We start from the raw sequence: 14,678 nt of genomic DNA, 5'->3' as shown, positions 1-14,678 counted from the left end.
TGTCTGACACTACAGACAGAAAAAAGAGATGGGCTTGATTTAAAAATATACATCATTTTTGCAGAAAGCAGGCTATTGCTATGGGGCAATGGCCTTGAAAAGATGTTCATGTCCTAATCCTTGGAACCTGTGAACATGCTAGGTTATATGGTGAGAGGGAGTTAAGATTGCAGGTGAAATTAAAGTTGCTAATCAACTGACCTTGAGATAGGAAGATTATTCTGGATTATGAAGGCAGGCCCACTGTAATCACATGGGTCCTTACATGGGAAAGAGGGAGGCAAAAGAGTCAGAACCAGAAAGCATTAAGAAAAAGACTCTATTGTCCATTGCTGGCTTTGAAGATGGAAGGGACCACAGCCAAGGAATGCAGGCCACTTAGAGAAGCTAGAAAGACAAGGAAATGGATTTTTCTCCTACATGCCCTAGAAAGGAACGCAGTCCTGTCAACACCTTGATTTTAGCCCAGGGAGACCTGTTTTGGACTTCTGACCTCCTGAACTGTAAGTTAATAAATATATGTTTGTTTAAGCAACTAAATTTATAGTAATTTGGCATAGCAGCAATAGGAAACTGACACATGCTGTGACAGAGTGAAGGAGAAACAGTGGATGGCAGTCAGTCTTGCAGATGCTAAGCTTATTTTATTTCTAACTTTTATTTTCAGTTCAGGGTTACATGTGCAATTTTGTTATAAAGGTAAACTAATGTCGTGGGGGTTTGTTGTATAGACTATTTTGTCACCCAGGTATTAAGCCTGGTAGCCAATAGTTATTTTTCCTGATCCTCCCACCGTCCACTCTCAAGTAGGCCCCAGTGTCTGTTGTTCCTTTCTATGTGTCCATGTGTCCTCATCATTCAGCTCCCATAGTGAGAACATGCAGTATTTGGTTTTCTATTTCTGCATTTGTTTGCTAAGGATAATGGCCTCCAGCTTCATCAATGTTCCTGCAAAAGACATGATCTCATTCTTTTTTATGGCTGCATAATATGCCATAGTGTATATGTACTACATTTTCTTTATCCAGTCTATTATTGATGGGCATTTAGGTTGATTCAAATTTCTTTGCTATTGTAAATAGTGCTGTAATAAACATATGTGCATGTATCTTTATGGTAGAATAATTTATATTTCTTTGGATATATACTCAGTAATGGGATTACTAGGTCTATTGTAATGTTAAATTACTAAATATTTACACCAAAGACTAAATGGGGTTTTGATCTAACAATAAATACTATTAAGCACCTGCTATGTAGCATACACTGTACTAAGTGCTTTACATGAATTATCTGTAATCCTCAATAGAACCTTGTGAAGTGGGTGTTATTACACAAATTTTTAAAATTCAGATAATAAGTTTCAGAGAGTTAAAGTAACCTACCAAAGTTATAGAGTTAAGAAGAGCTGACACCAGAATTCAGAGCTGTCTGTTCTGATTTCAAATCCAGAGCATCCTGCTAGCTCAGAGCAAAGGCACATTTATGGAGTATTGATACAATAGACTGAATGTTTATGTCCCCCAAATTCATATTTTGAAATCCTCATCCCCAGTGTGATGGTACTTGGAGGTGGGAGCTTTGGGAGATAATTAGGTCATGAGGGTAAACCCTCATAAATGGAATTAGTGTCATTTTAAAGGGACCCCAGAGAGCTCTCTTGCCATCTTTCTGCCATATGAAGTTACACAAAAAACTGGTAGTGCAACCAGAAGAGGGCCCTCACCAGAACCCCACCATGCTGGCACCTAATCTCAGACTTATCCTCCAGAATTGTGAGAAATAAATTTCTGTTTCTTATAAGCCACCCATTGTATGGTACTTTGTTAGAGCAGTTAAACAAAGACAACTGGTCATTTGGTAAGGAAGAGATTGCAGACTAACATCAAAGCTGTCTCTTAACCCAACTCAGTTCTGTTCTCCTCTAATTACATGATATATCAACAAATAGTTTACTATATGAATAAATGGTCCCCACTCAAACTGATAACAAGAAAACAATAGACATAGTCCCCACCAGACACTATAAGAAACAAACAAAGGTAAAAAAAAATTCTTCACTAAAATGCAGAATATAAGGTATACACATTATATTATGAAGCAGACAACCATAGGTTAACACACCCAAGGAAACTAAGAAAATCAAAGAGAAAATGACCTCTTGACACAAGAGTTTTTTAAAAAAGGATACGAGAGCTTAAAGAAGAAATAATAAGACAACGGAATATGACAAAAATTGAGGTGAGAGAATTCAGGAATCAAATAAAAGTGGAAACATTTTGTAAATGAAAGTCATATTAGTAGCAGCAAAAAAAAAAAAAAAAAAGGAAATAGATACTCCTGAAACAACAGTAAAGAACATGGGAAATAGGATTGAGAAAAGCAAACACATAAATGGAAATGAGTAAGAGAAAAATAATAGACATGAGATTCATATAAAGATCTAATAGGTGCATCACTGGTGTCCCTTAGAAAGTTAACAGGACAAATGAAACTATAAAAGTTCAAAGTTATAACAGAAAAAATCATGAAATAGTTGAAATACTGGACTTACAGTGTCTTCAGGTATACAGTTATAAACACCAAGACACAATCTGGCAAAGTTACTATATATCTGTAATAGAGGGGGAACTATTTGATATAGGCACTGTCTCACCCCTCTGCCCAAATTACCACTTATTAAGAATCAGACTAGCATCAGACTTAACCACAGCAAAATTTAGCACTAGAAGTCAGTGGAATAATGTCTGTAGAATTCTAAGAGAAAGAAAAAGCCAGAAGTCATCTCAACTAAGGCAAGAAATAGTTATTTTAAGCATGAGAAAGCCTATAAATTAGTAGTCATGAGCACTTTAAAATGAGCATAAGAAAATTTAAGACACCTGAACAATCAATAGGGAAATCCTGGAAATAGTTAAGGTGTTAAAATTAATATGGGACTAAGGCTAAACCGTTGAAAGTATAATGGTACATAAATAAAAATAAAAGTAAGTATGCCAAATTTTGTTATAGTGGAGAACTGAAAATTGTAGAAATAAGTAAATGTTTTCATTTTCGGAGCAGAAGTGCTAACATACACCGTTAAAAGTGGATGAATCAAATAATCACTGTTCAAGTATATTACTGTAATAAATAAGGATGACCATTAGAAGAACTGAGAATTGAGTAGTGCAGGGAGGAATGTGAATGATAAATGGAAATACCAGTGTACAAATACCTTGTATTCTAATTGTTTAAAGATTATATCTCAAGTAATAGAGGTTTGAGGACATTATCTCAAGTTGCAGAGCTCATATCTAGAATAAATAAAAAGACAACAAACCCCCAAATTGCCCAAAGTAAAATCACAAACATACAAATCACAGAAAACGCATAGCATGTTGTAGAGAAATAAGAGCAGGACTTTAAAACCTAAAAACACAGTGGCAGAATAAGACCAACCTCTCTATCATATAAATGTTAATTGGATGTACATATTAAAAATTACTTTAGAGATTAATAAAAAGGAAAGCCCACCCGTATGAAGGGTAAAAGAGACTCATCTAAAGCAGTGATCTTAATCAAGTCAATCATAGAAACATACAGTTTGTTCAATGTTAGTAAATCTAACAATAAAAGTGTATACTATAAAGCCAAATACAACAAAAGCTGTTGGTGAAATATGTCATTGAATGTTATGAAAGCTTCATAATTTTTAAAAAATCACACCTCTCATCTTCTCTTGCTCCTTCTCCTTTATCTCTTCATACACACATATATTCATATATTTTAATTAGGATCTAATATGAGGTTTAATAATGCCAGTAACATCTTCCTTAAAATTAACCATACATAAGACAACTATATTACCATATTTACTATTATATTTTTAAACAATTCAAAAATTAGATGTACTTGTCAATAAATTAGATAAAAGAAAAGATATAAAACTTAAGGAGACAAAATTATGGTATAGACTTAAGATTGTATTTGTGAACGGCTCAAAAGGAAACAAATAGAATTTATAAAAGAGTTTAAACAAATGATAGAGTACAAAATTAATACTCAAAATTGAAGAACTTTCTTGAATGCTAATAACAATCACATAGAAGAAAAGACACCATTGGCCGGGCACAGTGGCTCAAGCCTGTAATCCCAGCACTTTGGGAGGCCGAGACGGGCGGATCACGAGGTCAGGAGATCGAGACCATCCTGGCTAACACGGTGAAACCCCATCTCTACTAAAAAAATACAAAAAACTAGCCGGGCGAGGTGGCGGGCGCCTGTAGTGCCAGCTACTCGGGAGGCTGAAGCAGAAGAATGGTGTAAACCCGGGAGGCAGAGCTTGCTGTGAGCTGAGATCCGGCCACTGCACTCCAGCCTGGGCGACAGAGCGAGACTCCGTCTCAAAAAAAAAAAATAAAATAAAAGATACCATTTTCGGGAGGTTCCAAGATGGCCGAATAGGAACAACTCCAGTCTGCAGCTCCCAGCATGAACAACACAGAAGATGGGTGATTTCTGCATTTCCAACTGAGGTACCAGATTCATCTCACTGGGGCTTGTCAGACAGTGGGTGCAGCCCATGGAGCAGGGCAGGGCATTGCTCACCCAGGAAGCACAAGGGATCAGGGAATTGCCTTTCCTAGCAAAGGGAATCCATTACAGACAGTACCTGGAATATCGGGACACTCCCTTTTACTAATACTAATACTGCATCTTTTCAACGGTCTTAGCAAATGGCACACTAGGAGATTATATCCCGTGCCTGGCTCGGAGGGTCGCACACCCATGGAACCTCACTCACTGCTAGCACAGCAGTCTAAGATTGAACTGCAAAGCAGCAGAGAGGCTAGGGGGGTGTATGCCATTGCTGAGGCTTGAGGAGGTAAACAAAGCACTGGGAAGCTCAAACTGGGTGGAGCCCACCACAGCTCAAGGAGGCCTGCCTGCCTCTGTAGACTCCACCTCTGGGGGCAGGGCATAGCTGACCAAAAGGCAGCAGAAACTTCTGCAGACTTAAACATCCCTGTATGAGAGCTTTGAAGAGAGTAGTGGTTCTCCCAGCACAGAGTTTGAGAGCTGAGAACGGACAGACTGCCTCCTCAAGTGGGTCCCTGACCTGTGAGTAGCCTAACTGGGAGACACCTCCCAGTAGGGGCCGAATGACACCTTATATAGCCAGGTGCCCCTCTGACTTGAAGTTTCCAGAGGAAGGACCAGGCAGCAACATCTGCCATTCTGCAATATTTGCTGTTATGCAGCCTCCACTGGTGATACCTAGGCAAACAGTGTCTGGAGTGGACCTCCAGCAAACTCCAACAGACCTGCAGCTGAGGGTCCTGACTGTTAGAAGGAAAACTAACAAACAGAAAGGATATCCACACCAAAACCCCATCTGTACTTCACCATCATCAAAGACCAAAGGTAGATAAAACCAAAAAAGTGGGGAGAAACCAGAGCAGAAAAGCTGAAAATTCTAAAAATCAGAGCGCCTCTTCTCCTCCAAAGGAACGCAGCTCCTCACCAGCAATGGAACAAAGCTGGACAGAGAATGACTTTGATGAGTTGAGAGAAGAAGGCTTCCGATGATCAGTAATAACAAACTTCTCCAAGCAAAAGGATGTTCAAACCCATCACAAAGAAGCCAAAAACCTTGAAAAAAGATTAGATGAATGGCTAACTAGAATAAATGGTGTAGAGAAGTCCTTAAATGAAAACCATGGCATGAGAACTACATGATGTATGCACAAGCTTCAGTAGCCAATTTGATCAAGTGGAAGAAAGGGTATTCGTGATTGAAGATAAAATGAATGAAATGAAGCGAGAAGAGAAGTTTAGAAAAAAGAGTTCAAATAAATGAACAAAGCCTCCAAGAAATATGGGACTATGTGAAAAGACTCAATCTACATCTGATTGGTGTACCTGAAAGTGACAGGGAGAATGGAGCCAAGTTGGAAAACGCTCTGCAGGATATTATCCAGGAGAACTTCCCCAACCTAGCGAGGCAAGCCAACATTCAAATTCAGGAAACACAGAGAACACCACAAAGATACTCCTCAAGAAGAGCAACTCCAAGACACATAATTGTCAGATTCACCAAAGTTAAATGTTAAGGGCGGCCAGAGAGAAAGGTCAGGTTACCAACAAAGGGAAGCCCATCAGACTAACAGCAGATCTCTTGGCAGAAACTACAAGCCAGAAGAGAGTGGGGGCCAATATTCAACATTCTTAAAGAAAATAATTTTCAACCCAGAATTTCATATCCACCTCAACTGGGCTTCATAAGTGAAGGAAAAATAAAATCCTTTACAGACAAACAAATTCTGAGAGATTTTGTCACCACCAGGACTGCCTTACAAGAGCTCCTGAAGGAAGCACTAAACATGGAAAGGAACAACCTGTACTAGCCACTGCAAAAACATGCCAAATTGTAAAGACCATTGATGCTAGGAAGAAACTGCATCAAGAACAAGCAAAATAACCAGCTAACATAATAATGACAGGATCAAATTCACACATAACAATATTAACCTTAAATATAAATGGGCTAAATTCCCCAGTTAAAAGACACAGACTGGCAAATTAGATAAAGAGTCAAGACCCATCAGTGTGCTGTATTCAGGAGACCCATCTCACATGCAGAGACACACATAGGCTCAAAATAAAAGGATAGAGGAAGATCTACCAAGCAAATGGAAAGCAAAAAAAAGTAGGGGTTGCAATCCTAGTCTCTGATAAAACAGACTTTAAACCATCAAAGATCAAAAGAGACAAAGAAGGCCATTACATAATGATAAAGGGATCAATTCAACAGGAAGAGCTAACTATCCTAAATATATATGCACCCAATACAGGAGCACCCAGATTCATAAAGCAAGTCCTTAGAGACCTACAAAGAGACTTAGACTCCCACACAATAATAATGGGAGACTTCAACACCCCACTGCCAACATTAGACAGATCAGTGGACAGAAAGTTAACAAGGATATCCAGGACTTGACCTCAACTCTGCACCAAGCAGACGTAAACCTGGTACCAAAACAGAAATATAGACCAATGGAACAGAATAGAGCCCTCAGAAATAATACCACATATCTACAGCCATCTGATCTTTGACAAACCTGACAAAAACAAGAAATGGGGAAAGGGTTCCCTATTTAATAAATGGTGCTGGGAAAACTGGCTATCCATATGTAGAAAGCTGAAACTGGATCCCTTCCTTACACCTTATACAAAATTAATTCAAGATGGATTAAAGACTTAAATGTTAGACCTAAAACCATAAAAACCCTAGAAGAAAACCTAGGCAATACCATTCAGGACATAGACATGGGCAAGGACTTCATGACTCAAACACCAAAAGCAATGGCAACAAAAGCCAAAATTGACAAATGGGATCTAATTAAACTAAAGAGCTTCTGCACAGCAAAACAAACTACCATCAGAGTGAACAGGCATCCTACAGAACGGGAGAAAACTTTTACAATCTACGCATCTGACAAAGGGCTAATATCCAGACTCTACAAAGAACTTAAACAGATTTATAAGAAAAAATGAAACAACCCCATCAAAAAGTGGGCAAAGGATATGAACAGACACTTCTCAAAAGAAGACATTTATGCAGCCAAGAGACACATGAAGAAAGGCTCATCATCACTGGCCATCAGAGAAATGCAAATCAAAACTACAAGGAGATACCATCTCACACCAGTTAGAATGGCGATCATTAAAAAGTCAGGAAACAACAGGTGCTGGAGAGGATGTGGAGAAATAGGAATGCTTTTATGCTGATGGTGGGAATGTAAACTAGTTCAACCATTGTGGAAGACAGTGTGGCGATTCCTCAAGGATCTAGAACTAGAAATGCCATTTGACCCAGCCATCTCATTACTGGGCATATACCCAAAGATTATAAATCATGCTGCTATAAAGACACATGCACACATATGTTTATTGTGGCACTATTCACAATAACAAAGACTTGGAATCAACCCAAATGTCCATCAATAATAGACTAGATTAAGAAAATGTGGTACATATACACGATGGAATACTATGCAGCCATAAAAAAGGATGAGTTCATGTCCTTTATAAGGATATGGATGAAGCTAGAAACCATCATTCTGAGCAAACTATTGCAAGGACAGAAAAGCAAACACTGCACGTTCTCACTTATAGGTAGGAATTGAACAATGAGAACACTTGGACACAGGGTGGGGAACATCACACAGTGGGGCCTGTCATGGAGTGGGGGTAGTGGGGAGGGACAGCATTAGGAGATACACCTAATGTAAATGACGAGTTAACGGGTGCAGCACACCAACATGGCACATGTATACATACGTAACAAACCTGCACGTTGTGCACATGTACCCTAGAACTTAAAGTATAATAATAAAAATAAATAAATAAAATATACATCAAAGAGAAAAAAAGAAGTAAATATATCATTTTCAATAAAAACACAAATGATAAAATACTGAAAGTTAGGCCTCTTAAGGAACATTTAGGACCCGTATTAAGAGAAATGTAACCTTCCTCCTCCTGATCTGGGAACAGAAATTGATCTCTTGTTTTTTAAAAAAGATACACTTTTACTTGGAACCGACCCAAATGCCCATCAATGGTGGACTGGATAAAGAAAATGTGACACATATATACCATGAAATACTATGCAGACATTAAAAAGAATGAGTTCATGTCCTTTGCCTGGGCATGGATGAAGCTGGAAACCATCATTCTCAGCAAACCAACACAAGAACAGAAAACCAAACACCACATGTTCTCACTCATAGGTGAGAGTTGAACAATGAGAAAACGAAAACGTGGACACTGGGAGGGGAACAGCACACACCAGGGCCTGTTGGGGCAGGGGTGTCAAGGATAGGGAGAGCAATAGGACAAATACCTAATGCATGCAGGGCTTAAAACCTAGATGATGGGTTGATAGGTGCAGCAAACCACCATGGCACATGTATACCTATGTAACAAGCCTGCACATCCAGCATCTGTATCCCAGAACTTAAAGTACAATGAAAAGGTACACTTTCAAAATAGAAATACATATTGTTGTAAATATGTTAGTTATCTCTTCTCTATTTAATAATCTAAAATTTATTGCAATTTCAATAGAAATATCTTTAAGATTATCATTTGTGGATAGATGAGAAATTTGTATGAGAAATTTCCAAAAAAGAAGAGAATGGAGGTGTGGACTAAACCTATAATCTATCAAAAGTTCTCCAGTCTATATCTGGGCAATTTTAAAAAAAGTCATTGTTACTAAAACTTGTTTAGTACTGGTGTATAAAATAGGTAAATTAGGAGACTAAGATAAAGGGTGCAAAAATAAATCCAAATGCAAATGGGTAGTTAATATATAATAACAGTGGTATTTCAAGTCATTAGTAAAAGTGATAAATTTTTAAATAAATAGTTTATGTACAACTAGTAGATCTGTTGGGGGTAGGGGTGAATAGTATATGAAAGTATTCTTACTACTATGCTGTTAGAGAAAAAAAACTAGAAAATTATATATAAAGTATTTCTATTTATGTAACAATCTATGTATATGTATATGTGCATATATATTATATGGACATTGTTTCTCTGCCTTTTGGCTAAGATCAACCATAGTATAGTATATGGACATATATCAAATTGTGAACATAGACATACCTTAATTTTTAGATTAAAAATACATTCTGCCTTCTGTATATGTCTTAATGGTTTTCAATGTTTTGCTTTTGAAATTGCATAAAGTATGTGTTGCTTTTTGGCATTAGGAAAAATATTACATTGGAACCCAAAAGGTGTAATATACAGTAAATACAGCTTCACTTGTCATTTATTTCTCTGTCACCTCTTTATTACACACCTATTAAGTGAGAGGTATTGTGCTAGAATCTGACTTGATTAGCTAATTGTGTTGTTTTGTTGTTGTTATTTATGTAAAACCCTGAATTCAAGAGATATCTACAATTTTTATCTTGATATGGAAGCATGAACAAATAATCAACTTATTAATAATTTATATTCCATTTTGTTCTAAGTAAAACTAAGTCAGCTTAGATCAATTTCAATTTTTATTAACAGAAGCAATTAGACAGTTGATTGCCCTTGGATGATTGAAGTTGTCTTAACTGGAGATGCCTGGGAGTTACAACAGTCCCCATCACCTTATCCCATGTATATAGGTAGTAACTGACAGGTGCAGAGGTATAAAACTCTGCTCTCCTTAAAATGAAGCAATCCAGACCTCCCCGAGGAATTAAGTGAGACTACACCTCACCTGAAGACACAATCTTGGTTAGCTTCTTACCTTTCCCTATTCTGTTCATAAGACCCCAAAGATACCAAGAATAAAGAGAGATAGAAATGCATTCTGGCCCCAGTAACACTAAAATTGAGGCATAGAGTCCTGGAAAGACACAGAGGTTGAGAGAAACAGCAAGATATTTTGTTTCTGAAAAACAGTAAGTGTGGTGCGGAATTACGGCAAGCTAAATCTGAAAACCTAAGGAGGCCACCTTGTGAAAAGCAATATTGTATGGTAGTCAAAATAATAGATCCTGGAGCCAGACCCCTTGGGTCTGAGTCCTGGCTCCCACACTTATAGCTATTGATTTTTAGCAAGTCATTTCCTTGTTGCACACATTTCCTCATTTCTAAAATGGTGGTAATAGTTCCTACTTTATAGGGTTGTTGAATTTAATGAGTTAATATAAATAAAGCACTTAGAGTTGAGTCTGCATATAGTGAAGTCAATATACACACTGTGTTGTGAAGTCTTACAGAGGAAGCTAAAGAAATGTAGAATGTATTCTGTAATAATATAATTGACCTGATAATGTCTGTGCTTGGTATCTGTTGGACAGTGATGTAGAGGATGAATTTCATAGAAAAGAAGGCAGAGAATCTTGCTGGCTAAAATTAAAAATTTTGAAAATATTGAGTTTAGGGTGTTTAAGGGTGTAGAGATTTAATTTTCCAGCAGTCAGTGGAAAATATATGTCTAGTAGCTAAGGAAAGAAATCTAGACTAAGAGTGGTGACATACCTTTGAAGACACAGAAGTAAGTGAGTAAATGGAGAATAAATGTGAAAGCATGAGGTACAATGATACTTAAAAAGAAAAGAAGATCAAAGAGAATATGGTACAAGATGAGCCATAAGCAAATATAATGTAATAAAATTTAGGGAAAGAGAGATTTTCACAAATAAAAGATGATCAACATCACTAAATACTAAGAAAAGATTCAACAGGATAAAAACTTTAAATGCCTTTGATTTGAAAATTAAGTGATTATCATTGAACCCAATTTCAGTGAAAGCATGTAGAAGTGCAAAAGATCTAATTTAAAAGAGAGTTAAGGGAAGTTTGAGAAAGGCAGGTGCAATACTGGCGAAAGAAGGAGGGAATCAAAATTCAGAGTGCAGAGATACTTTAACGTCTCAGCTAGATAAAGAAAAACGGAAGGAGAATGAAAATATAGAAGCTCTTAAAAAGTTGACCTATTACACTGAAACCAACAAAATAAAAATTTTAATAGGAGTAGTTACTAAGTTCTGCATTTAAAGTAAAAAGTGTGAATTTATAGGAAAGACCTGGCTGAAAAATAGACACAGATTAAATGTGAAACTCTACTTTTATACAATTGCAAACTCAGTGTGTGATGAAATTGTTGACAAAAATGTTTCAGTTAATGTGTCAGTGGAACTCCTAGTTTATATCCAATATTATGAGGGATTCATTGTATTCTGATGAGATTACATCACACCTCCTGAGTGTCTTGGTCTAGGTTGGAATACCAAGGGTGAAACTGATAAACCTCAGCACCCATGGTAAAGGCTGATGACTGGGCAAATTATGACTATTGATAGATTTTGTAAAATTTTTCCTGGGGAAAGGAATATTTTGAGAGTGATGTCACTGGAAGTGGATGATATTATTTAAAGAGTTGTATTGCTTTCATACATCCTCTTTTCTCACCTAGTATTATCAAGAAGGTATTGTTTTAAAAGGCTGAAAAACATATCTGTTAAATAAATAAATGGAACTGTGACCATGAAATATTGAACTCTTATCTCCTATGGCACTGCTCCTAATTACCCTCTTCTTTTGAGAAAAAAGTCCATCATCTGCAAGTAAGTGGAGTCCCCCCACACAAAGGGAAAAATGAGACTGTTCATTCAACAAAAAAAAAAAATTGGTGAATGGTTTTTCTGTATAGGCATTGTGCTCAGTGTTGGGTGCAATTGTAAAGTGGTACACTTCAAACATTATAAAGATGAAGCTTTACGAAATTATGTCTGTTAGTAATTGAGCTGCCCAGTTTAAAAAGTGGTATGATCTGTATCACTGGAGACATTCTAAGGGAGATTGTATGAGCATTTGCTAGGCATGCTTGAGAAATTTTCTGTTAGAATATGAAATATATTACATAGCATCTAAATAAATTCCGGGACTCTAAGACTTCAATGCTACAATTGGGCAACATGCATGAGCAGAGTCCCTCTACATTCCTTACGGACTTCTCACTCCTGCGCATCTTTCTCCATCTTATCATATCAGAACCTGAGCTAGCTCTGGCACCACCTAGTTTTTTGTGGTTGACCAGAAGTCACATTTGTATGACCACTAGTTCCTCCCTTATTCTCTATAATCCTTCTCCCAGTGAAATACTCATATTTTAGATTATTTTACTCAACTTGTATAAAGTCTAGCATCGCTGTGCAGTGTTGGAAGGTTGAGGTGAGGAAGAATTTACCTAGTATAGAATTGTTAGCTCATTCATTCTTTTATTCAGCACATCTGTACCAGTCACCCATGGTGGTACAGCCACTCTACCAGTGTTCACAGAGTTCAGTAAAGAATTTCCATTTACTTTGTTCGATTTCCTCTGTACTGGTATGCATACATAGTTAGATTTACTTCCACTTCCTTAGTTGTAAGTTTTGTTTCATGTCTTCTTGATCATTACTATAGCAATACAAACCTTTCATTTTGACTTAAAAGTAAAACAAAATCTTTTGCTATTTCATGACACTATGGCTTGGTTGTTATTAAGTATGTATGTATCTGTTTATTTGCTTAAGGTGAAAAGTTAAGGCTTGGTATTGATTTTATTAAGACTACTTCTGGGATACTTGGCTTTCTCTTTTAACACTGGTTTCATGTAAACCCCAAAATCCTCAGAAGCCCACTTGTACTTACAGAATACCTTTCAGCTATATACTCAATAAATATTTAAGTAGGACCAGACACTCCTAATTGCTATGGAAGCAGCAGTGAACAAAACATAGTCCCTGCCCTCATGTAGCTTTTCTTCTAGTAAAGTTCTCTTTATGGAAAAAGCCTCAGGGTCATCTCCAAATTTTAAAGGATGAAAAATACAAAATATATATATGTATGTCTATATTTATATATACACGCACTATGCCTCTTTCTATTTGTATCTATCTATCACTCTATCTATGTGTCTACAGAGAGAATTAGAATCAGATTACATTAAATCATTAAACATAATTATGTAGATATCTGAAGTGAAGACTTCGGGTAGGAGAAGAGAGAACTTGCTACTATAGAAACCATTTCCTAACTGGTAAAGTACATTTGTTTCCCCCTGACCAAAATTAAAAGCTTTCGACCTTCCTATCTAGATATTCTTGAAGCAAGACATGGAGAGAAGAAATAGCCCATCACCAAGAGTAGCCGCAAATTAGCTCCTTAGTTCTGCTTTCAGGAAAGGAAAAGGTGGTGCTGGATGGAATGTCTAACCTGGGTCAGGCCTACTGAGGTCTATGGTGGGAAGCTCAGCTGGGGTTCTTAACCTAGGCAAAGAGATTCTTGGGCAGAATTCACTGGGTTCCTGAATGTAAATGGGAAACGATTACATCTTCATTTTTTCTGACTACTACCTAGAATTTAGCATTTTCTTCCATTATGAATGTAGGAAAGAAATCACAGCTTACGGCTGTCATCAATAGAAATCATAGACATTTTCATACCACATTACAGTTGTTGCAGCTGTCTAGGAATAACATTTGTGCTCATCGCTGCTTTGAGATTATGGTGGTTATTAGACCCACCACTAGATCTTATTTAATATGTTAATAAAGGCACATATGGTCCTACATCACAATTTTTTCATAATTTGCTAACTACTTCAATATAATTAGTTTTCTTTGTAATTTATGAATTTTATGTCTTGCATTTCAAAGCACTATACAGCAAAAGGCTCTATAGGCTTCCTCAGTCTGTCAAAGGAGTATGTGGTATAAAAAAATTAAGATGCCTGGGCTACAGAGAAGATGATCTTACTAGAAACACCAGGACTAAAGAATGTCCTAAGCTCTGTGCAGCCATATTCTTAACTCCTCATTTTTTTAAAAAAGGAGCTAGGATAGGGATGAGTGGACATGGAGGCATGAGAGGGAGGGGTTAATTTCCCCTCTACAGAGTTGAGACAGAGGGAAAGAACTTCTTTCTCTTAGAGTTTCAATTATAGCTCTATAAAATAAAATAATACGAAGTGGGGGCCAGGCGCAGTGGCTCACGCCTGTAACCCCAGCACTTGGGGAGTAGGAGGCTGACAGATCATGAGGTCAGGAGATTGAGACCATCCTGGCTAACACAGTGAAACCCCATCTCTACTAAAAATACATAAAGAAATTAGCCGGTCGTGGTGGCAGGCG

Source organism: Macaca mulatta, chromosome 1, assembly GCF_049350105.2.
Source record: "Macaca mulatta isolate MMU2019108-1 chromosome 1, T2T-MMU8v2.0, whole genome shotgun sequence".
Lineage (NCBI taxonomy): Eukaryota > Metazoa > Chordata > Mammalia > Primates > Cercopithecidae > Macaca > Macaca mulatta.
This window is presented reverse-complemented; position numbering follows the sequence as displayed.